This window comes from Notamacropus eugenii, chromosome 5, assembly GCF_028372415.1.
Source record: "Notamacropus eugenii isolate mMacEug1 chromosome 5, mMacEug1.pri_v2, whole genome shotgun sequence".
Lineage (NCBI taxonomy): Eukaryota > Metazoa > Chordata > Mammalia > Diprotodontia > Macropodidae > Notamacropus > Notamacropus eugenii.
The window spans coordinates 362238185-362262139 of NC_092876.1; the positions used below are offsets into that span (position 1 = coordinate 362238185).

The following is a 23955-nucleotide window of genomic DNA, read 5'->3' on the forward strand; positions in this document are numbered from 1 at the left end:
TGCAATTACTATAGAAGTTACTAAATTCCTCTCAGGCACCCAGACCAATGACCTTGGTGTCATCCTCAACTCCTTACTCAGATTCAGTTTGATATTTTTGCTACTTTTTTCTTTTTTAAAAGGGGCCATCCCATGAGTAACTACTTAAAGAGGCCTATTCATTGAATGGGTGTATCTCCCTCAAAGCAAGAATCTGATAAGACCTTAGCTGAAAATGGCCAGGGTCATGCATTGCATCCTGGGCCATCTCCAGTCATTTCATCATCTTGATGTTATGGTCCTGTTTGAGAACAATGGACAAACACTAACTCAGACTCACCCAACATATCCAACCTTTTGTGAAATGTTGTCATTTTTACCTTTACAACATCTCATATATCTTACCTTCTTTCCAGTCCCATAGCCATCACCCTAGTATAGGCTCAGATCACATCTTTCCTGGAGTCAATAATCATAATAATCATCATTAATAACCTGATCCATTTCCCTGACTTGTCACTCCTCAATGATGATTCCTAAATTGTATATTGGATCATGTCTCTCTTCTATTCAATAAACCTAAGAGATTCCTATTCCCTCTAGGATCTAATATAATGTCTATATTAGTCATTTGAATCCCTTTGCCACTTTGCCCTCTGCTACCTTTCTGATCTTCTTACATTTTACTCTCTTCTACATACTTTACAATTCAACTCTACTGGTCTATTTGCTATTCCTACAACACTACACTCCATCTCCCAGCCCTCTTCCTTTCCATTGCCTGTCTCCCATGCTTTGGATGCCCTTCCTTCTCACCTCTGCCTCTTAGCTTCTCCAGCTTGTTCCAAAACTCATCTTCTATCTTCTCAAATTCCATCTTCTAGAGGAGACATTCCCCCTTCTCTTCCCCACCCTGCCAGCTGCTAGTCCTTTTCCTCTGAGGATACTTTCCATCTACCCTGCATATATCTCTTATGGACCTGGCTATTTACATGTTGTCACTCCCATTAGAATGTAAGTTCCTTGAGGGAAGGGACTGTTTTTGTCTTTCCTTGTATCTCTAACTCTTAGCATAGTGCCTCACATATAGAAGCACTTAATAAGTACTTGTCAACTGAATAACTGACATATCATATAAACATTATTAATGAATCACTTCAGGTAAAATCAGGAAAGAAGGCATCCAAAGGCATTTCAAAAAAGAAAGCCTTTTTTTAATCTGTTGAAGTTGAGACAACCTCTAACACATGAAATGAATGACCTGTGACATCAATATTATATTCATTTAGCTATCATTTTTGTGGATTGCTACATGATCAATTTATTACCATTCATAAGTTTTGATTGCTAAAATGGCTGAAATGATTTGGCGTAGTTATGTAATGAAGGGATTCATACACAGTGTATAGACACAGCATAAATTTTCTGGTTTTTCACCCAGTTCTCATTAATAGTAAGTTTCATCTGTTTCCCAACCGACAGATGCCTGTTTCTGATTTCAACCGCAGGTTTATAAAACATGCTCAAGACACCATAAACATATGCACGAGTCTGAGACAATTTTCTCTCAACACTTTGTACTGTGGATTGCAACATTACATATGGACTGAAAAAAAAAGGCAACTGATGAAAAAGGAAACTGAAATGCCACCCCTTTCACTTCTTAAATATTCCTACAACCGCACAAAGTCCAAAATCTCAACACCAACAAAATATTTACTTTGATTTAAATATTGGTTACATGGGAATACAACTGTACAATGAAAAGCATACTGCTATCTTGAACATAAAGAACAAATGCCAATTCAAAATGAAACAAACTAATCCCATTTACAAATCTGTGCTCTAGATATCTGTCAACTTGATGCAAAATATATAAAGGCATACAAAATTTTTACTGCTTCCTAATATTCAGCTTTTTTCTAACCATCCTATTGTAGATTGTAAGTGAGAATTATTATTCCTGTGGTTGGAAGGTAGTTTCTCCATTACATATTAACCCATATTCAATATAGACAATTACGTTGTTTAGAATTAAAGTTAGAAATCAAAATGGTTCCAGCATGACTCACCTTTAGATATCCGAAACTGTTATTGAGTTTGATTACAAATGAGTTTCAATTAAGTTATAAAATCAAATGATCACATTTGTATAGTACTTGCAGGTTTGCAAAGAGAGTTCCTCACAACAACCTTGGAAGTTAGACACTGGTTCTTTCAAGACAGAATTTTGCAAGGCAATGAATCCCCTGCAAATTCTCCTTTCCCAACTCAATTCCTCAACCTTATGTAAGTGACTTGTAAGCCCATTTAGCAATTTGTATCATCCCATTAGAAAATGTTCTTTGTTTATGAATTGAAGAGCGGGACTAAATGCTTTTTAGTCTCTCATTAATTACTCCCTTTTTATAGCAACTGAAACAAGAGCTAGGAAATGCTTCCCCAATTCTATAAAAACCATTGTCAGTACAGAGCAATCAATTGTCCTGTGGTGGAGGCTGATGACATTGATTGGGAGGAGTAATGGAAAACTTGGTGAAAGTGGATGTACCATGTCCAATGGGGCTTCTCCATATCACCACTGATACCACTCCCAATTCCTATCTTCTTTTGTGGCCGATAGGCTATCACCCTGATGCACCTTGCTTTAACTAGTGAGTGACACCAAGTTCACCTGCACCTGGGGACTGAGAACTGTTCACTAATCTCCCCTCTTCCCTTGTTATCCTGTTCACCTTAGTTTTAGTTCCTCTTCATGTTCATTTTAGTCCATAAATGTTCCTCCATGTGAATTAAATAAAGATCAATTTGCCTTAGCCTTACTGACCTATCTTGATTCTTTGTCAAATCCTCCTAGTTCCAAAGAAACTAATATAGTACTACAGTTATAATAATTCCCATTTTACACATGAAAATTTGAAACTAAATGAGATTAAACAACCAATTTGTGATTATGCAATGTTTTACGTAGGATATAAGTTCAAGTTCAACTCCAAATTGAGAGCAATATCCACTATGCCATGCTGCCCCCTCGCTTAATTAGGAACATGACATCACCACCATTTTCTTTTGCAACACCATCCTCTACATCAAGCTGTTTTGTTTTGATTTCATCTAAAACATAATCACATTCATCATTGTCATCACCACCATAATTAAAAAAAAATTTTAAATTATCTTTAATATATACTTCCCTATATATCAACTTATATACTCATATCAACTTATATACTAACATAGATAACCAAATGCTATATATTAACTATATACTAACTTGTGTTCATTACGTAATCAAGAGTAATCAATCCTTCTTTAGCTGGAGCACAGTTCTGAGCTTAGATATATGAAATACCCACATGCTTAGTGCAGTGCTTTCAGACCTGGGACTATGTTTAGCACTCATCTGTACCTGGGAAAAAAGGAGGATGTTGGATCTCTTCCTTTTATTTCTCTGAAAATCTGGGGATAGTCTGCGTTTATTGGCCTAGTGCCTAGTGTGAGTTAATTAGAGAAAAGTGAGGATGGCCTCTCTCTAAACAAGAAAGGCACTCCCCTGGGAATAAGTCCTGCCCCAAACTTGATAACACTAAAAAACACTCATGGGGGCAGAGGAAGCAGAAGGCATTTTGGAGTTTTGAACTACTGTGAATTGCTGGCCGCATTTTATGTAATAGTTCTTGGTTTTCTTTTAAAAAAAACCTATTTCTTCTTAGTTTTGATACAAGTCTGAAATCCAGGATACATAATAAATTACAGTAAGAAAATATATAACTGAGAACCATTACTTGGTAGATAAATGGTTAAATAATATGAGCAGTTTTCAAAAGAATTGTAAACTACTAATAACCAAAGGAACTATTGTTCCAAATTATTAATAGTGAGAGAAATACAAATTAAAACAATTGAATTTTTACCTAATGCTTAACAAAGTAGCAAAGAAGACAAAAAATGGAAATGGTTAATGAGGAAAGAAATATTTCACTATACTTGCCTGCTTTCATCTTCCTTTTGTGTGTTGTCTTTCTCTGTTAGAGTATAAGCTTCTTGAGGACAAGGATTGACTTTATTTTTCATATTCCTATCTTTAGTACTTTGCACAGTGTCTGGCACATAGAAAGGCACTTAATTAATGTCTTTTCACAGACAGACACCATTTGTGGGTTATTTGTTTTAATTGCCTGTCTTTCAATGTTACAAGTTGTCAGTGAGGAGGGATTCACCTGGAAAGAACCAGTATAAAAACAATATGCATCAATAAAACTTTACAAGAATATGTGCTTATTGGTGACCTGATCTGTATGGTTTTATCCAGTTCTAACATTTTGTGATTACAAAAATTATTTTTTTGACCAGGGTGCTTTTGAGTAACGGAGTTAGCTTGAGATTGTCCCATGGAAATGCTTCCCCAGACTTTGCATAGGGTTCTAACCAATAAAGTTGTGATATCTTTAAAATGTAAGACAGTCTTTTCATATTATCCAACATGAATTTTATAAGTAAAGGGATAGTGTTACATATGTTAAAAAAAAATTTGGGATAAATAGTAAGCCCTATTTTAAACACATATAAAGGCTTGCCTCCATGACCTGATCTCAGGAGTCTAAAGAAAGGCTGTCATTTGACTTCACCTCAGATTACCCCAAACCATATTGAAAATATCTTTAAACAGAGGACAATCTCTTTCATTTCATAATTACAGGGAAGCCCTATAGCACCATTAGCCTTGGGAGATAAACTGTATGTAAGTTAATTACTATCAATACTTTCTGAAAGGCATAGTTTTTAAGGACACTGGATGAGGGTGGGGAAAATTACTTATGGGAATAGGAAATCACATAGATTAGGGATTCTTAGGAAAAATAAATACTAACTCACATTTATAATAGTGTTCCAAAGATACTTTCTCACAGTGACCCATGAAGTAGGTACTGCATGTATTTTTACATTTTGTAAATAATGAAATTGAGGATCTGGTCATTTGAGATAGTACTCAAGTTCAGGTTTTCTGAATTGAGGACAAATACCCTTTCAACTGTGCCACACTGCAATAGGTTTGATGAAAGCTAGACCTCAGAAATTCAGTGTTGAGGAGAAGCATAGGGAACGGGAAGGAGACAATGTGGACCTGAAAATAAAATAAAGTTGATTTCTTAAAAAAGAAATTTGCATTCTTTTTGTTTTGTTTTAAACTTTCATTTTTCCAATTAGAAAGTACTTATTTAATTTATTTTACTAATAGACAAATATCAAAAAAAGGAAGGTGAAAAAACACTCATAATAAATATATATAGTAAAGCAAACCAAAATTCCACCCTGGGCATATCAAAAAATGATTATCTCATTCTATATTTTAAGTTCCTTACTTGTCTCATTGGAAATATGTAGCTTACTACATCTTTGGTCTCTGAAACTGTGGTTTATCATTGTATTGATCAGAGTTCTAGAGTCTTTCAAAGTTGATTTTGTTTATGAAGTTGTCATTGTAGAAATAATTTTCCCAGTTCTTCTTGCTTTATTTTGCATCATTTCATAGAGGTACAGCAAGTAATATTTTGGCTTATTACTCTAGAGCAAGGCTGATATATTTCCCTGCTCAGGATTCTACAAGATTTGAGGTAACTCTACCACATCTTGCCAAAGCCCCTCTCCACTAGGTGAAGTGCTCCTCTCAATATTAGGTATCAATGGAGAGCACCAGGATGACTTTTGCACATTTAACATCAACTTTCTTTTTAAAAGGCATATTATGAAGCAGGGGTGACTCTTCCCCTATGACTACAACCTCTAAAACCTCCAGAAAGTTTGCACCAAAGATAAAGTTACTTCTGCCATCTCCAAGGTCTAGGACTGTCAGAATCCAAAAGAAGGTTAACAAAAATCCCTTCAAGTCCTAGAGTTGATGCTCACTGACTCTGAGTTTACTTAGCACCCCTCCCACTGTACTGGCGGGGAAGTAGAAATAGCAGGCCCAAGGACACAATCCAGGCTTACATCAAAACCTGCCCTTACACCCATTTATTTTTCCAAGGCTATAGAAACCTGGGCTCTAGTTTGCTAAAATTTTCTAGCCTTCACAGCCAGCTTGGCTATAGCCTGTTAGGAGCAAAAGCCTGTGAATGCTGGCTCTATTGGTACCACAGAAGCAGGTACTACAGAAATCAATGTTGGGACAGAAGTCAGAGGAACACAGAGGAATGGGACAAGTCCCCAGGACAGGACAATATGCACCTGGAAGGCTGTACCAAGCCTGAGGAAAAAAGCACAGCATCCAGTTGGGACTAGTTCTGACCACTGACAAATCAATTGGGACAGAGACCTAGGCTGATATATGTGAGTTGCCCAGTGTGGAAGGGGGCTGAGACATGTCGAGATGCAATCCTCAAGAAAACCACAATCAGAAGGCAGAGAGTCAAGGAGTAAGAGATAAAAGAAAATAAGAGGGTGGAGGAGGGGAAGGTGGAAAGTACCAAAGATTTCAGGAAGAAGAAAACTCAAAAACCTTGAACATAAATAGATAAACAAGAAAAATGGTAGTAACAGATAAAAAGAGCATGTCTAGATCTAGTAAATGAATTTTGGCATCTATGATTAAATACTTTAAAATAAAGAAAAAATGATCCAACACTTAATTAGATAGAGGACTCTGGAATTTGAAGAGAACATGGAACTACAGCATGCTGTCCCTGAGTGATTTAAAAAAGAAATGAGAATTTGAGTGTAGAATTTATGTCCTGAATATCAAAAATAATGAGCAGAATAGAAAAAGTTGAATCTACAAAGGCAAGTTTCACCAGACAAATAAAAGAGACAACAATAGATTCGGAATGCAAATATAAAGAAATGAAAGACAACTTGGAAGGAGAGAAGCAAAAAACAATAACATTTAAAGAAAATACACACACTCTGCAAGCAAAACATATAGATCTCAAAGACAGGATGTGCAGAGATAACCTAAGAATCACAGGACTCCCGGAAGAATTATTGCTGGTAAAAGATGAAATGACTGAGGAAAGAAAGATTCAAGTTTCCAAGCATATCAGTTTATTAAGCAGTACATTCCAGTTGCTTAACAAATCAAGACCAGGTGCCCTCAGCTTAGTCACTGGACCCTGAATACTCGGGGAGACAGATGTTTACACATTAAAAACAATCAAGACCATGGGAGGCAGAGCCAAGATGGCAAAGTAGAAAGGTACACATACTCTAGCTCTTCCCCCAAAGGCTCTCAACAAATTCTAGAACAGCAGAAGCCACAGAACAACAGAGTGGAGGAGATTTCCAGCCCAGGGTGACCTGGAAGGCTGACAGGAAAGGTCTGTTGCTCTGGATGCAGAGCAGAATGCAGCCCAGCCTTGGCTGTGTGGAAAGAGCAGGGTGGGAGCAGGCTTCAGGGACAGAATCTCCTTCAGCAGTGGTGGTTCACAGATCCTTTAACCAACAGGCACCAAAGGTCAGTGAGATAGCTTTTTCAACCAGAGTGAGAAGGGAGCAGGGTCCTCCCCAGCCATGGCCTCAGGTGGCAGAGATGGCAGCAGCAGCAGGTGGTGGGCAGCTGTGGTAGTGGCAGCAGCCAGGGTCCACTGTTGGAGTGGCTCAGCTTAAAACCCTTGGGAGAATTAAGCAACTGATCTGAACCTCAACCCTGAGTGGTGGCCCTGTCCCCTCCTAAAGCCCCTGGGGTAATTGAGCAGCTGATGTGAATCTCAGCCATGAGCCAGGCCGGGGAGTAAACTCCTTTCCCTGAATTGTGCCACCTTGGAGGAACTGAGAACTTACAGGTTCCCAGAGTATACCCTAGCCTTGACAAAGGACCCCAAAGTCAAGTAACTGGTTGGGAAAATACCCAAAAAAGGGAAAAAAAAATAAGACTACAGAAGGTTACTTTCTTGGTGAACAGGTATTCTCTCCCATCCTTTCAGATGATGAATAACAATGTTTACCATTGGGGAAGACATAAAAGTCAAGGCTTCTGCATCCAAAACCTCCAAAATAGATATGCAATGGTCCCAGGCCATGGACAAGCTCAAAAAGGACATTTAAAATCAAGTAGGAGAGGTGGAGGAAAAATTGGGAAGACAAATGAAAGCAATGCAAGAAAATCATGAAGAGCTTGCTAAAGGAGACCCAAAAAAATGCTGAAGAAAATAACACCTTCAAAAGTAGGCTAATTCAATTGGCAAAAGAGGTCCAAAAAGTCAATGAGGAGAAGAATGTTTTAAAAAGCAGAATTAGCCAAATGGAAAAGGAGGTTCAAAAGCTCACTGAAGAAAATAGTTCTTTAAAAATTAGAATGGAACAGATGGAAGCTAATGACTTTATGAGAAAACAGGAAATTACAAAACAAAATGAAAAGAATGAAAAAATGGAAGATAATGTGAAATATCTCATTGGAAAAACAACTGACCTGGAAAATAGATCTAGGAGAGACAATTTAAAAATTATGGGACTACCTGAAAGCCATGATCAAAAAAAGAGCCTAGACATCATATTTCATGAAATTATCAAGGAAAACTGCCCTGAGATTCTAGAACCAGAGGGCAAAATAAATACTGAAAGAATCCACAGATTACCTCCTGAATGAGATCTGTAAAGAGAAACTCCTAGGAATATTGTAGCCAAATTCCAAAGTTCCCAGGTCAAGGAGAAAATATTGCAAGCAGCTAGAAAGAAGCAATTCAAGTATTGTAGAAATACAATCAGGATAACACAAGATCTAGCACCTTCTACATTAAGGGATTGAAGGGGGTGGAATATGATATTCCAGAAGTCAAAGGAACTAGAATTAAAACCAAGAATCACCTACCCAGCAAAACTGAGTATAATACTTCAGGGGAAAAATGATCATTCAATGAAATAGAGGACTTTCAAGCATTTTTGATGAAAAGACCTGAACTGAAAAGAAAATCTGACTTTTAAACACAAGAATGAAGAGAAACATGAAAAAGTAAACAGGAAAGAGAAATCACAAGGGACTTACTAAAGTTGAACTGTTTACATTCCTACACGGAAATATAATATTTGTAATTCTTGAAACTTTTCTCAGTATCTGGGTAGTTGGAGGGATTACACACACACACGCACACACACACACACAGACACAGACAGAGAGCAGAGGGTGAGTTGAATAGGAAGGGATCATATCTAAAAAAATAAAATTAAGGGGTGAGAGAGGAATATATTGGGAGGATAAAGGGAGAAATGGAATGGGTCAAACTATCTCTCAGAAGAGGCAAGAAAAAGCTTTCCAATGGGGGGAGAAAGGGGGAGGAGAGAGGGAAAAATAAGGCTTACTTTCATCACATTTGGCTCAAGGAAGGAATAACATGCACACTCAATTTGGTATGAAACCTATCTTATACTACAGGAAAGTAGGGGAGAAGGAGATAAGCAGGGAGGGGGTGATGATGGAAGAGAGGGCAAATGGGAGGGGGGGCAATTAGAAGTAAACACTCTTGGGGAGGGACAAGGTCAAAAGAGAGAATAGAAGAAATAAGGGTCAGGATGGGATAGAAGACAATGTAGTTAGTCTTACATAACATGACTATTATGGAAATCATTTGCAAAACTACACATATATAGCTTATATTGAATTGCTTGCCTTCTCAGTGGGGATAGGTGAGGAGGGAGGAAGGAAGAGAAGTTGGAACTCAAAGTTTTAGGAACAAATGTTGAAAATTGTTTTTTTGCGTATAACTTGGAAATAAATGCAGGTAATGGGGTGTAGAAATGTATCTTGTCCTACAGGACAAGAGAGAAGATGAGGATAAGGGAAGGGAGGGATGTTAGTAGGGAGGGCACATTGGTGGAAGGGCCAATCAGAATGTAAGGTGTTTTGGGGTGGAGAGAGGGGAGAGATGGGGAGAAAATTTGAACTCAAAATTTTGTGGAAATGAATGTAGAGAACTTAAAATAAATAAATAAATGATTCAAATTTTTAAAAGACTTTAAAAAATAAAAACAATCAAAACCAATTAATTAAAAGAAAACAATTAACTAGGATACAAAATTAGGAAATATGTTTTCTAATTGAAGGAAAGATTAGGAACTTTCCAAGTTGGAAGAAGAGTAAAAGGGTACAATTTCCTGAAATTAAAAAAAGGTTTCCCAATCCCTCAAAGCATCTGTATTCAGTTAAAAGAATATGGAAATAATAACTGATTGTTTCAGTTTTTAGATAAGACGTATGAGTTGCTTGAGGTGTAGAATTTTAGGAAAACTCCTAGCATCAATTGATTGCAATCAATCAGATTGAGTTTCTGGTCAGCAAAACCTAGATTTTTAGTTAAGTCCTAAGTTAACTTTAGGATCCAGGTCCTAAATTGAGACCCATACTTAAGAGTCTCTAAGTAGCAGGTAAAGGTGGTCCAGTTTTCCAGCCTCGCAAGGTTAGATTCAAACAAGGCAATATGGTTTTCTCAATCCCACAACTGAATAAAATTTTCTCACAAGACAAATTGGACTAGAACCATAATTGAACAGAATGAGAACTGAGCTAGATTCAGAATAGAGTCACAAGGCAGAGTCAGTGTGGTTCACTCACTTTCCACTACCATTTGCAGTTCTAATTCTCTCAGAATGTTTCAGGACAAAAAAAGATCTTAATACCACAATGAAGGAAATAATAGAAAAGATCTGTCCAGAACTTCTGAAGATAGAAAATGAAACTCCAATAGAAAGAATCCACAGATCATTTCCAGAAAAAAAAATCCAAGGCTGCAAATTCCAAAACACATAGTGGTTAAATTGACCAAGTAAATTCAGAAATAATAAGTTTTAAAAGTCATCAGGAGAAAAATCTTCAAATACAAAGAAAATACCTTTGAATAATAATGTAACAGTATTCACCTATTAGAAAAAGAACCAGGAATGGAATATGTTCCAAAGTGTACTGGAGCTCAGAATGCAGCCCAGGGTAACCTATCCTGCAAATCTAAGCTTGACCACATCCAACACAAGATGGATATTCAATAATAAAGAAGAATTTGAAATATTTCAGAAAGAAAACCAGAACTGAAGAGATTATTTACCTCTTGAACACCCCAAACAATAGACATAAAGGAGGAGATAATAAATACAGTAGGCAAGGACAGTGACAGTAAAGATCAGTAAGAGACTTCTTTCTAAATGTATACCCAGAGGCAGGAGTGAGTGAGAATCTGGTAGCACTAACAGTGAAGTTATACAGGAAGTATTATGGACAGAACCAGGCAATATCCTACCTACAAGTGAATATATCTTTTGTGGAAGTACATTACAATATGGAAGGGCATATAAAAAAGGGGACAGGAGTAGGGGAACAGAGAAGAGTGATGTACCAGGGACAAATCAAGGGCTAGCAATGAAGAGAAGTTGACTTTTGTAGTCTCAGAAAGAGAAGAGTCTAGAGGGGTATGAATGAGGAAAGGGGAAAGATTGAAAAGGAGGAGGAAAGGAAGGAGGCCTTACTTTAGAGGTAGGAAGAGGTTCCATTGATGAAAGTTCCTAAGAGTGAAGAGAGATGGGAAGTGAAGGGAGATGAAAACCTTAAACTAGATGAGTTCTGGAGTATTGTTTGTTTCAAAAGTTTACTTGTTCTGGGGGAGGGCGTTGGAGTCCCTGGCACCAATTGGCACTTAGAGGAGTGGGAAAGCATAGGCACAGGAAAGACATTTTTAGCAAATGTAGGAGGGAAAAAGGTCAACAAGAGAGGATATAGACCGTTTGTGGGCTACATAACCAGGGATTTAGTGGGCAAGGGGTCTTACCCTAGGGCAGTTCTAGGTGGTACAGTGGATAGAGCACCAGGTCTAGAGTAAAGAAGACCTGAGTTCAAATCTGGCCTCAGATATTTACTAGCTGTGAGAGCTTGGGTAAGTCAATTTACCTGTTTGCCTCAGTTTCCTTATCTGTAGAATGGAGATAATGCTAACACCTACCTCTTAAGGCTGTTGTAAGGATCAAGTGAGATAATAATTCTGAGTGCTGGCACATGGTAAGCATTATATAAATAATAACTATGATTGTTATTATTATTATTTGGCATTGCTCTATAAATGAGGCATAATGGAAAGGAAGAATCCATAGGGTGAGCCATACCTAGAGACAAGACCCTAGAGTAGATACCTTGGAAGTTTTGATAGTATGAGGAATACAGAGAAAAGACAGAGATCAAATAACTATAGGGATCATGAATCAGATATTGCAGGTCTAGAATAAACAGGAAGAAGAGGTATAATGAAGATAGTGAAGAAAATCTTTTTTTGGAAAGAGCAAAAAATAAAGTGAAATTTAGAGACTGAGGAACAGGACTAATTGAAAGGAAGAGAGGAAAAGGGATTATCAACCAAGAAGAAGGAATCAGGGGTGAGGGGAAAAAAGCCAAGGGGAACAGTGCCTCCTTAAAAAATGAATAAAATAAAACAACTGAAGGAATATAAAACTGTGTTATAACAGAAGTGGGAACTTGAAACTGAAAAGTTTCTGCACAAATATAATTAATGCATCTCAAATAACATTAACGCATCTAGGAAAAGAAAGGAATTGGTCAAATGGTAAAAAAAAAACAAAAACAAAACCTGTATCAAATTTCTCTTGGTATCAAAGACATATAGATATAGATGTAGATATAGACATAGATATAGATAGCAGATACACACACATACAGAGCTTCTTCAGTTGCTTTACTTTATATATTTAACCAATAAACAAACCCCAAAATAACCTGGAGGCTTCACATTACACTCTGCAAATTGGCAAAGGTGACAAAAAATGGTCACACTCAATGCTGGAGGGATTGTGGAAGGGAACTGTGAAATGGTAAAGCTGATTTTGGAAAGCAATTTGGAATTACACATATTAAGTGATGAAAATGCCCATACTCTTTGAACTAGGGAACTCTATAACTGAATTTATACCCCAAAGAATCCATCGGATAAGGAAAAATCCATATGTACTACAAAACATTTATAACAGCAGTTTTTGTGATAGCTAAAAATTAGAAACAAAGTAGATGCCCATCATTTGGGGGAATGGTTAAACAAATTGAATGCAATGGAATATTTTTGTAATGGGTGTGATAAAAATAGAGAAGCCTGAGAAAATCTATATTAACTAATGTAGAATGACATAGCAGAGACAAGAAAAGATACACACAATAACTACAACAATAAATGGAAAGAACAGCAACACACCAAAAAATCAAAAGTAAACATCTGAAAATTATAAAGATAAGTGGGACTTAAATGAAGAGACAGAAAAACCCCCAACTTACTCTTCATGGTGATGAGAAGTTATAGGTGTTACACATTTCACATATTTTTTAACTTTTTCAAGGAACTGATCTGTTGTGCTGACCTTTCCCCCCTCCCTTTTCCCTCTACAAAAAAAAAAAAATACTTTTTGTCATATGCGATGGCTCTATGGGATGGGGAAGGAGGGATATGTGGGGTACTGTGAAGATGTATGAAACAGAAAATATCAATAAAAACATCTTTAAGAAGCATATTTACTTTTTTGGTAGAAAAATGAGATGCATATTTATTTTTCAGAAAAGTAGGAAAAGTATTGTTGATTAGTTTTTATGGAAGGCAAAATATATATGAAGTTAGTTTTAGATGTTATATACATAGTAGGTGCTTAATAAATATTTGACCTTCTTTGGGAGATCAGATTTCCTATAATACTTCAGTAAGTTTGACATAGAATCCTACTTTGAAAGTAGCAACACCAGAAAAACATTATGATTTTTTTTCCTTTTCCGCTTAATAGTACTGTGTTTTTTCAATTGCATATAAAAATTGTTTTCAACAATCACTTTTATAAGACTTTGAGTTTCAAATTTTTCTCATTCTTTCCTCTCCTCCTTCCTCAGGACAACAAGCAGTCTGATATGGGTTATATGTGTATAATCGTATCAATCATATTTCCATATTAGTCACATTGTGAAAGAAGAATCAGAACAAAAGGGAAAAACCACAAAAAAGAAAAAAATGTGAAAATAGTATGCTTTGATCTGCATTCTATAGTTCTTACTCTACATGTGGATAACATTTTCCATTATGAGTCTTTTGGAGTTGTCTTAGATCCTTGCATTGTTGAGAAGAGCTAAGTCCATCATAGTTGATCATTGAACAACAAAGGCACTGTTACTGTGTACAATGTTTTCCTGGTCCTGCTCACTTCACTCAGCATTAGTTCATGTAAGTCTTTCCAGATTTTCTTTTAATTTTCTTTTTAAAATTATTTTATTTGTTTTAAGCTTTCTCAAACACTTCCATATATCTTAGATTTTTTTCCCTTCCTCTCCCTCCTCCCCCTTGCTCTCCCCACCCCCTCCCCGAGATGTCATGCAATCTTACATAGGTTCTACACATTCTTATTAAATACATTTTCACCTTAGTCATGCTGCATAGAAGAGTTAAAATGAATGGGAGAAACCACAAAACAAAACATAACACAAGAGAAAATGATCTCTGTTTCATTCTGTGATCCACTTCCAAAGTTCTTTCTCTGGATGTGGAAGGTATTTTAAGGCATATTTACTTTGAAGATATAGAAGAATACCTTGGGACATGCTCTTTACTATCCTGCCTTTGTCTCTTGGGAGAATGGTCTCACATTTAGCTCAATAGTCCTCCGAAGTTTATATCCAAATGTAGAATTAAATGTTTATGAGTCCTCATTTCACCTATTGCTAAGATAGGTCTTAAAGGTTATTCTTGAAGATGACTTCTTGCCCCTTGGGGTGTCAATGATGGACTGACTACAAAACTTGGGTGCTAGTACATTTAGGATGACAGGACACAGGGATGATGAGACACCAGGACTCCTGACCTTTTGAAACTCACCAGGTCTTAGTTTTCAATCTCCTTTACTCAGAGTGAAAAGAAGAAATGGGAAGGAAAGCAAAAGAACTGGACCTTGTTTTTATGGGGCCAATTGTCAGCCTCAGCCCAATGCCTCTTCCTTTACAGCAATGTCTCTCACTGGATGTCATCAGGGAAGGAACCAAACCAAAGGTGAAAAGCTGAAGAGAAAAATAAACAAGGCTTTGGGTCAGCTAGTCCTTTCTGAATGCCTTGGAAGCCAATCAGCCTTCTATTCACCACAGTTAGCCAACCAGAACCACAGAATATTTACATTTCTTTAAGTCATTACAATTCTTTCCTACAATTTACCAGGCTCTTCTACATGGGAAATTTGCACCAGCTGAGCTCCCTGATGTACTCTGCATAAGCTTGTAACTGAGGGCTTGCCAGTTTCCTTGGAAACTGTCCATTTGATCATTTCTTATGGTACAATAATATTCCACTATATTTACACCATAATTTGCTAGTCATTCTCCAATAGCTAGGTATCCTCTTAGTTTCTAGTTTCTCTTCTTCTTAGTTTCTAGTAACTCTAAATATTTTTGTACACGTGGGTCCTTTTCCTCTTTGATCTCTTTGGGGTATATGACTTGTAGGGCTATCCTTCCATCAAAGGATATATACAGTTTACTGCTTTGGGGTGCATCGTTCCAAATTGTTTTCCAGAATGGTTAGACCAATTCATAGCAGAGCTTACACACGTTCTAATGGAGGAACACAACTCACTTGAATCTGAAAAGGGAGGTGAAAAGGAAAGGAACGTATATGCATCATTAGAGAAGCTCTCTGGAGGGGAAAGGAGTGATACATGAGATACTATGGAGATGTAAGAAATAGAAAATGTCAATAAAAAATTTTTAAAGGCACATTTACTTGGAAGATATAGAAGAGTAGAAGTACAAATATTTTCTCCCCACATTTTGAGGCATATTCTTCCCTATCTCATCTTAGTCTCTGGGGAGAATGAGATCAGATTTAGCTCAATTCCTGCACAGCACTGGTCTTGCCAAGTTTCTATCCAAATGCATAATTTAATGTATGATGTTCAGGAAGTATGGGCAAAGGTCTGGAATGGAACAATATACGGCCCAAAGTAACCTGTCAAAGCCCAGGTAGCTTCAGTGGTGGAGTATCATTCTCAAGGAAGAATGGGGGGGTTTTATCCTAGAAGTTATAGAGAGGGATGCCTGCTTTTTGCTAAGATTTTGGATCAGATTATCTTTAATATCATAGGTACTGTGATGAGGTTAATACCATCTGCTGTGCTTCTTTACACTGTCTTTTCTCAGAATATGAACTGTATTAGGGTAGATTCACTCTCTTTTAAATTATTAACATGCATGTAATAGGGAACTGTCCCACCTCTACCACTAACTCATTGTATCACCTTGAGCATCTCTGAGCCAATTTACTTAACTATGAGATGAAAGGATTATATTATGCTGGAATTCTTCAGCTTTTTTGAGTCATTGACCTCTTTGGCACTCTGGTGAAATCTGTGGATAGAGTAGTTTGTTCATAAATGCATAAAACAAAATAGGAAATGACAAAGAAAATCAATAATAATAAGATAAAGATGTGATTTTATTCCCCTTGCAAATTCACACACCCTCTGAAATCTGTCCATGGACCTTCAACTAAGAACCTGTGTATTAGATAAATTCTAACTCTCCTTCTAACTCTAAATTTCTAGGACTCCATGTTCTGTAACCAATTATAGCTATGATTTTTTTTTAGCTGGATCTGTCCCCACTGACTGGTTGAGGTAAAACCCTAGGACAACTTGGGAAGGGATGAAACTGTTCCTATTCTTTTCTCAGTCCAACGTAAGAGTTGCTGTCAAGGACAAGGAATAAATACTATTTGATGTTGCATCTCCCCAGGATAAGGAAGACACAAAAGCATTGTTTCTCCTGCTAAGAAGTCTTTCTTTTAGATTCATCTTGCTTTTTAATCAATTATTTGTTAACTGATTTTACATTTAACACTCTAATTTATGTTTAGAGGCAACCTGTGTTGGAAGATAAAGACCCAGACTTGGAGTCAGATAGACCTTGGTTCAAGTCCTACTACTGAGACACACTGACTGGGCAAGTTCCTTTACCTCTCACCAGCCTCCAGACAATTCTCAAAGAGTTTTAAATTACAGATCAGAGATTTTTCACCTTTCTTTGTGTCATGGACCCCTGACTATAGAGTGAAGCCCATGGACTCCTTCTCAGAATAATATTTTTAAAATCATAAAATAGAAGAAATTAGACTACTAAGGAAGTCAATTATATTGAAATTAAGAGTTACCAAAACAAAATTAAAAAGTTTGTGGAGCGTAGTTTAAGAAACCCTGTTACAGACAAACTGCTGATGTGTTTTGGAGGGTGGAATTACCATACCAAGATTTATCCACACCAATGAAAATCACAGATCTGGACCTTCCTAACTCTCCTCCCTCAAAGTTTCAAGCCTTCCTCTTATAATTTTGAAAGCCAAGTAATATACCAAGGTTACAGTTTCTGGCAGCAGCAGCAACAGGCAGTGAACATGAAGACAGTAAGCAGGGCTTCCTTCCAAGAGAAAAGTAAAGCCAAGTCTAATGTCTTTTCACACACACACACACACACACACACACACACACACACACACACACACACACACACACATCTTGGTTACCAGAGAGCCCCGGCAACATGACTCATCATCATGTGACTTCACTGGAAATGATGGTCATGTAAACCAAAATACTGTACATGAGAATTCACTCAGCAGCTTTGATATACTGTAAGATTATGACAGAGTTTATTTTGGTTTCGATTAAGCTGTCTGTCATTCCTTAGCAATGGCAAACCCACAGTGCTGGAGGGCATTCTCAGCATTTTTTTTTTCCATTCTAGAATAAAATGTTCTTTCACTCTAAAACACTGTTCAAATGAATCAGTCTAAGAAGTGCACGTGGGCAGCACATAATATAAGATGAGCATTACCTTTCCCAAATCATCCAGAATCATTTTTTGAAACATTAGGTACTTTGTTTTTAAACGGTAATAACAACCTTTAAAAAATCCTTAACAGCAGCTGAACAAAGCATGTGTGACTTATTCCTGGCCTTTTGAATTACCCAATTTCTAGTGCTTGTGGAAGATATGAGATTGGCGATGTTAAAGACTCATGTTTCTGATTAGGCCACTGATTATGAGTAACCCTGGTAGTGCTGGCATAGTCTTCACTCACATCATTCCCTTCCATCATCATCAAGAGATGACAGGATTATTCAGTCTCAATTCCTGAGACTTTTTTCAGTGACTAAGAGATAAGATGTCAAAATGTAGGTCAGCAGAACATAGATGATGTTAATTCCATGGAATATCTAGCAATCATCAATCAATAGGCATTTATGAAGCTCCTACTGTATGTTAGACATTTTGCTGAGAGATTAGGAGTTAAGAGGCCAAGGTTCTCATCACAGCTTTGCCCTTAACTTTCTGTGTGACTTTGGGTAAGTCATTTTACCCTGAGACTTCTTTATTCATTAAGTAACATTTATTAATCACCTACTGTATGCTAGGTACTGTGTTGAGGTATTGAAGATACAAACATAAAATCAAAAATAGTCCTTGTCCTCAAGTAGCTGGGAATCTCATCTTTATCTGTCAAAGGAGGAAGGGACTAGGCTAAATACTCTATGATTTAATTGAGTTTAGTTCTTTTGGCAGTAAGGGGGTATGATTCTGTGAATCCACTTGTTAGACTTATTTCGAATTCCAAAGGACAGGAAACCCTCAGAGCACCTGCAAGAGTTTGATATTCCCATGTGGCTAAATCTTGATCTATTATGGTGACTCATGACGAGAAACCTTACTAGGCAGTGAGGTGGCAGAGTGGGTAGAATTCTGGGTCTGGAGTCAGGAAGACTCGAGTTCAAATATTACATCAAGTACTTACTAGCCACGTGACCTTGGACAAGTCACTTAAATGCTGCTTGTCTCAGAACTAGACAATTGGGATAATAATAGCACTTACTCTGAATGGTTGTTGGGAGAATCAGGGGAGATGATATTTGCAAAGTGCTTAGCACAGTACCTGGCAATATATATGGCATTTTCCCTTACCAGGACAGACATAGAAAGTCACTATAGGCAAGAAAAGGTAAAGAAGAACTATCTCATCTACTTTGTACAACTTTGCTCTGGTTCAAGTTTGTGGATCCTTTAAAATAGGAATTCAACCACGCCTCAAATTAGCTGATTTCTCTGTGTATTGGGCAATGTATCAGTGGCAACGAAGGTCCAGGTTGGGTGATAAAGATGGAAAAGTCTTAGGCTGAATTAAAGAATTCTATGATAGCAAAGAAATGAACTCATACTTTTCAAGAATCAGCATCAACTTAGTTTGTGCTTCTGATTTTTCCAGGAAGCCCAGCTTTCTTTGGACATAACTTTGATTCTCTCCATCAATTAAGAGCCAAGTATTAAATATTAATCTAGGGCTCAGGGATATAGTTGAATTGATTTGATTTATATGTGTTTTTGCAAACTAGTTTCTTAAAGATTGCATGGGTTTTGGGGATGACTTTGATTTGCCTGGTATGGCTGAGGGCTTAATGGGGCTTGGATAGAAAAGGAATATGGGTAGCATTTAAACTGACCAGGCTCTCACGGGATCTCAGATTTTGGATATTTAGTGATGGGGGTCAGGAAAAGAAGCTTCTGCACTGGCACAGAGAAGTGGGGCACATTATTACAAACTATACTCTGAAAGCTCTAGATTAGAAGAGGAATTGTGGCATGTAGGAGAGAGCAGTAGAGATAACAACAACAATAATAGCTGGTATTTATATAGTACCTACTAATGAGCCAGATACTGTGTTATTTCACCCAATCCTCACAACAACCCTGGGATGTAGGTCCTATTAATATTCCTATTTAACCTATGAGGAAACTGAGTCAGACGTAGGTGAAGTGAGTTCCCCAAAGACATACAGCTAGTTAAATGTCTAGGGATGAACTCAGGTCTTCCTGATTATCCAGGACCAGCACTCGATTCATTGTACCACCTAGCTGATGGATGGAAAGATGTGGTTGTACTTTGATCATTCAGCTTAATCAGGAATAAAGAACAAAAAAAGAAATAGTGTTTATTATCTTATGATTTCATTTCCCATTTTTTTCTTACTTTAAAAATGAATACTGTAAACTATTGCTTATGCAAAATGGTTAAGGGAAATGAAGTATTCTGAATATTCTACTGAATTGACCATTGCCATATCGACCACCATATTTCAGAGGATTCAATATACTACAATTTAAAACTTTCTCGGATGATTCAAGAGGAATTTGAAGATCTTCAAGATATCAATAGCATGAACTGTTCTGAGGAAAGTACCTTATCAGCCTGAAAGTGCTATAAAGCAGTTGCGTAATCAATCCTTATTGAATTGGACAATACTCTAAATGTAGAAGTTGGAACAGATTGGACTGAATTTGTACTCACCTTTCTGTCATATTCTAGAACTTGCTTTAAAGAAAAATCCTTGGTAGTGTCAGCTTGTTTACTTGCCATCTGTTGTTTTATCATAATAACAAAGCAGGACTTTTCAGTTATTTGATTTTTTTTGGATAAATGGGAGTGTAGAGACAGCTAGATGACAGAGTAGTTAGAATACTGAACTTGGAATCAAGAAGGCCTGAGTTATAATGCTGACTCAGATAGTTACTAGCTGTGTGATGCTGGAAAAATGACTTAATCTCTTTCTGCTTCAGTTTCTTTGTCTGTAAAATGGAGATAAACAGAATGGGTGCCCTTCGCAAGGCTATTGGGAAGGTCAAATGAGACAATATGTGGAAAGTGCTTCACCAACTTTAAAGCTCTGTATGAATGTTAGCAATGATTATCATCACACTGCTCTATCCAGAAAGTTAAAGGTCAGCTGAATGAGTTTTCCTCTCTCTCAGTTTCAGTAAATGTGATAATGTCACATTTGCTCAATGTCATACAATTAGTGTCTGAAATCACATTTGAACTCAGGTCTTCCTGACCCCAGGTTCAATGTTCTGTCCATTGTACCACCCAGCTACCTTTGCCACATATGGGAAAAACAACTCCATCATATACAGAAATGTATCTCATCCTAGATCTCTCCATCACCCAAAAGTGCTCCACTTCAAAGATAAAAAGTTCAGAAATCCCATCATCAGATCATAACTTCCTATTATTCTACCTTTCCCTATGTGTTTTTCCTTCCTAAACTTATTCTTTGTCCTCATTGGAACTTCCAATTCTTCTATCCCTCAATACTCTCACAAGTCATCACCCTTGCTTTAAAATCTTCACCATAAAGTCAAGATAACTAATTCAACTATACACTGTTCTCTGCTCTCAATTTCCTTGTGTCTGCTAGCCTATCCATACTTACACCTTGCCAGATGAAATCTTAAATTACTCCTTTAATCTTGAGGAAGTGCCACTAGGTTACCAGTGGGGTTGGGGTTACTGTGTTCCCTTCCCTACACATGTGATTTGGAATAGGTTCAGTCTCCCTCTAATGCAAAAGTTCTCAACATTTTTTGTATTATGGATTCCTTTGGCAGTTTGGTAGAGCCTGTGGACAATTTTTCAAAATGTTTTAAAATACTTGAAGGGAGTAATAAATTCCAGTTGGTGGTTAGTGAAAATAAAGATATCTATCTATATCTATCTTTCATACTATTTCTATCTATCTATCTATCTATCTATCTATCTATCTATCTATCTATCTATCTATCTATCTATCTATCTGTCTGTCTGTCTGTCTGTCTGTCTGTCTGTCTGTCTGTCTGTCTGTCTGTCTGTCTGTCTGTCTCTCTATCTGTCTACCTATCTTTTTCCCATCCAGGCTCATAGACCTCCTGAAGTCTAATAATGGATCCCTTGTGGGTCTGTGGACTTCAAGTTAAGAACTATTTCCTCCCCTCTCCCCATTCAAGTGAAAAGGGTTAGTTTTTCTGTTCTCACACTCTTTAGTTCAGTAAGTGCCCCACCTCACTGCCCAGAAGACAAATTTAGTCATACTGAGCATATGTCTTAGCTTTTTCCCCACAAAAGAGAGTAAAAAAAGTACTCAATATTAATACGAGTCGCATATGGGGCAGGTAATTTATTCCTACATACAAAAGGAATGTGAAAAAGGACACTTAAAAGCATGTATTTGACAAGAAACAACAACAAAAACTCCCTACAAAACCCCAAACAATCTTAAAACAGACTTCAGTTACAACTTATAGCAGCTGTCATGAGCTGCTGAGATCTCCATCAAATCCTCATTTCATCAGAATATAGTTTGCAGGACTTCTGAAAATCGGGCATTTTACATTTCAGTTTGGCTTGGCACAGTCCAAACAATTCCCAGTGCGTGCCTGTTCTCAAAAGCCCAAGCCTTGGGCTCATCCTCTTATTAATGGCCATTTTCTCCTTTGCTCTGATGCAGAACTTTTTTTTGCCTCCCTTAAAGTCCTAGGGCCTCCACAACTTTTTCCATTGAATCCAGTACAACCTAACCTCTGGTAGTTGGTGGTATAGTTGATAGAGCACTGGTTATGGAATCAGGAGAACCCAAATTAAAACCTGTATTCAGATACTCAGACAAGTCACTTAACCTCTATTTGCCTCAACTGTAAAGTGAAGATAATAGTAGCCACCTCACAGTTGTGAAGATCAAATGAGAATAATAACCATAAAAATGTTACAAATATTACATTAGCCTGGCACATAGCAGGTACTATATAAATGTTAATTCCCTTTCTTTCCCTCAGAAACTCACAACATCACCTCAAGTGTGGAGACATAACCCACAGGACACTCATTAGCTTATGATCAGGAAAGATGAGAAACTAAAGGAGGAGACCCAAACCCAGATTCAGGTTTACTTCAGTACAGGACACATACTTCAGAAGTTCTACATTCACAGCTTCATGGAGGACAGGGTGAGGTAATGGGGGTAGGGGCTGCTCTCCTATCTCAGTTTAGGGATTCAGCTCAAAATAGTCCTTCATGATTCAGAGCTGGAAAGGAAGAGATATGTGAGGTGCACAACCTTTTGAATATCTTTTTAGTCATAAGCTCTTCTGGCTCTGCAGCCAATAGGATAACTCCTTACCCTCTCACAGTACAAACATACATATGTATGTTTTCTTCTTAAATAAAAGGTTTATTCACTCAAGGTGGTCCATTTTTCTCTGGTGCCAGGACTAGCTACAAACACTTTTTGGATTGAATCTTTACACTTCCTTGAATCAATAAACGCTATTTTGTGAAAGACTTTTGTCATGCCCCGAGTAAGTTGTATAAAAGGGAGAAGCAAACTCAGAATTAGGAAGTTTCTGAGCCTGTGAAGTTGAGAGGTTGGAGCAAGCCTGGAGCAAACAGAGGACTGAGCTATGACAGAGAAGGAAGATATCAGGGGGAGTTCTTGGCTCTATGGAAATTTGGAAAGGAGGATCTTAGCTGACAGAAGTCCCACAAAAAGATTGAATTTTTCTCCAACTTCCCCTCCCAATCCTTGTCTCTTCATAGATACAATAATATAATCTTCTGTCTTTGTTTTGTTGCATAAATGTTTCCAATAAACTGCATTTTTCCTTAACTACAAAGAAGCCTTGACACCTCAACTCTCCTTGACATCAAATTGGTTGCTAAAATTGCCATTTTTATCTCTACGTTTTTTTTGCCCTCCTGGTTCTCTCCTTGACCTTCTGAACTTCAAAATCATGCCTCTACTTCTGTCTCATCCTGAAGCTTCTCTTAAGGTCAGGGTCCTAACACATTTCATCATCGTTGTGACCTGCTCCAAGTGGAATATCCATCTGCTAGCTCCTTCTCTTCTTCTACCGTTGGTGGGTTCCTTCTCTAGCCTCCATTTTGTGAAGGAGCTCAAGCCAGCCTGTCTTAATTCTCTTGCTTGCCCTTTTCGTGACTTTCTGAACTTCAAAATCAAAATCATATCTGGTACCTCTATTCCCCTTCCTCCCCTCCTGACCCTTGTTTTTCAGCTACCTTTTGTTTGTCCTCTTCCTCCTTTAGAATGTATGTTCCTGGAGTTCCAGGACTGTCTTTCTTTTTGCTTGTACCTGTATCCTCAGTGCTTAATGCAGTGTCTAACATA

The 23955-nt window shown here is 37.4% G+C and overlaps 1 long non-coding RNA gene across 2 annotated transcripts in view; it reads right to left on the reverse strand.

Annotated features, from left to right (window-relative positions):
- LOC140506686 (uncharacterized) overlaps nucleotides 1-23955 on the reverse strand; it is a 47770-nt gene that overhangs the window by 11858 nt on the left and 11957 nt on the right. Inside the window, exon 3 of one of the 2 annotated variants that reach the window (XR_011968032.1) lies at nucleotides 14500-14983. This is a non-coding gene — a long non-coding RNA (uncharacterized lncRNA). Of the gene's footprint in view, nucleotides 1-12735; nucleotides 14984-23955 lie in introns of those variants that run through there. The other variant, XR_011968031.1, reaches the window with a different exon arrangement.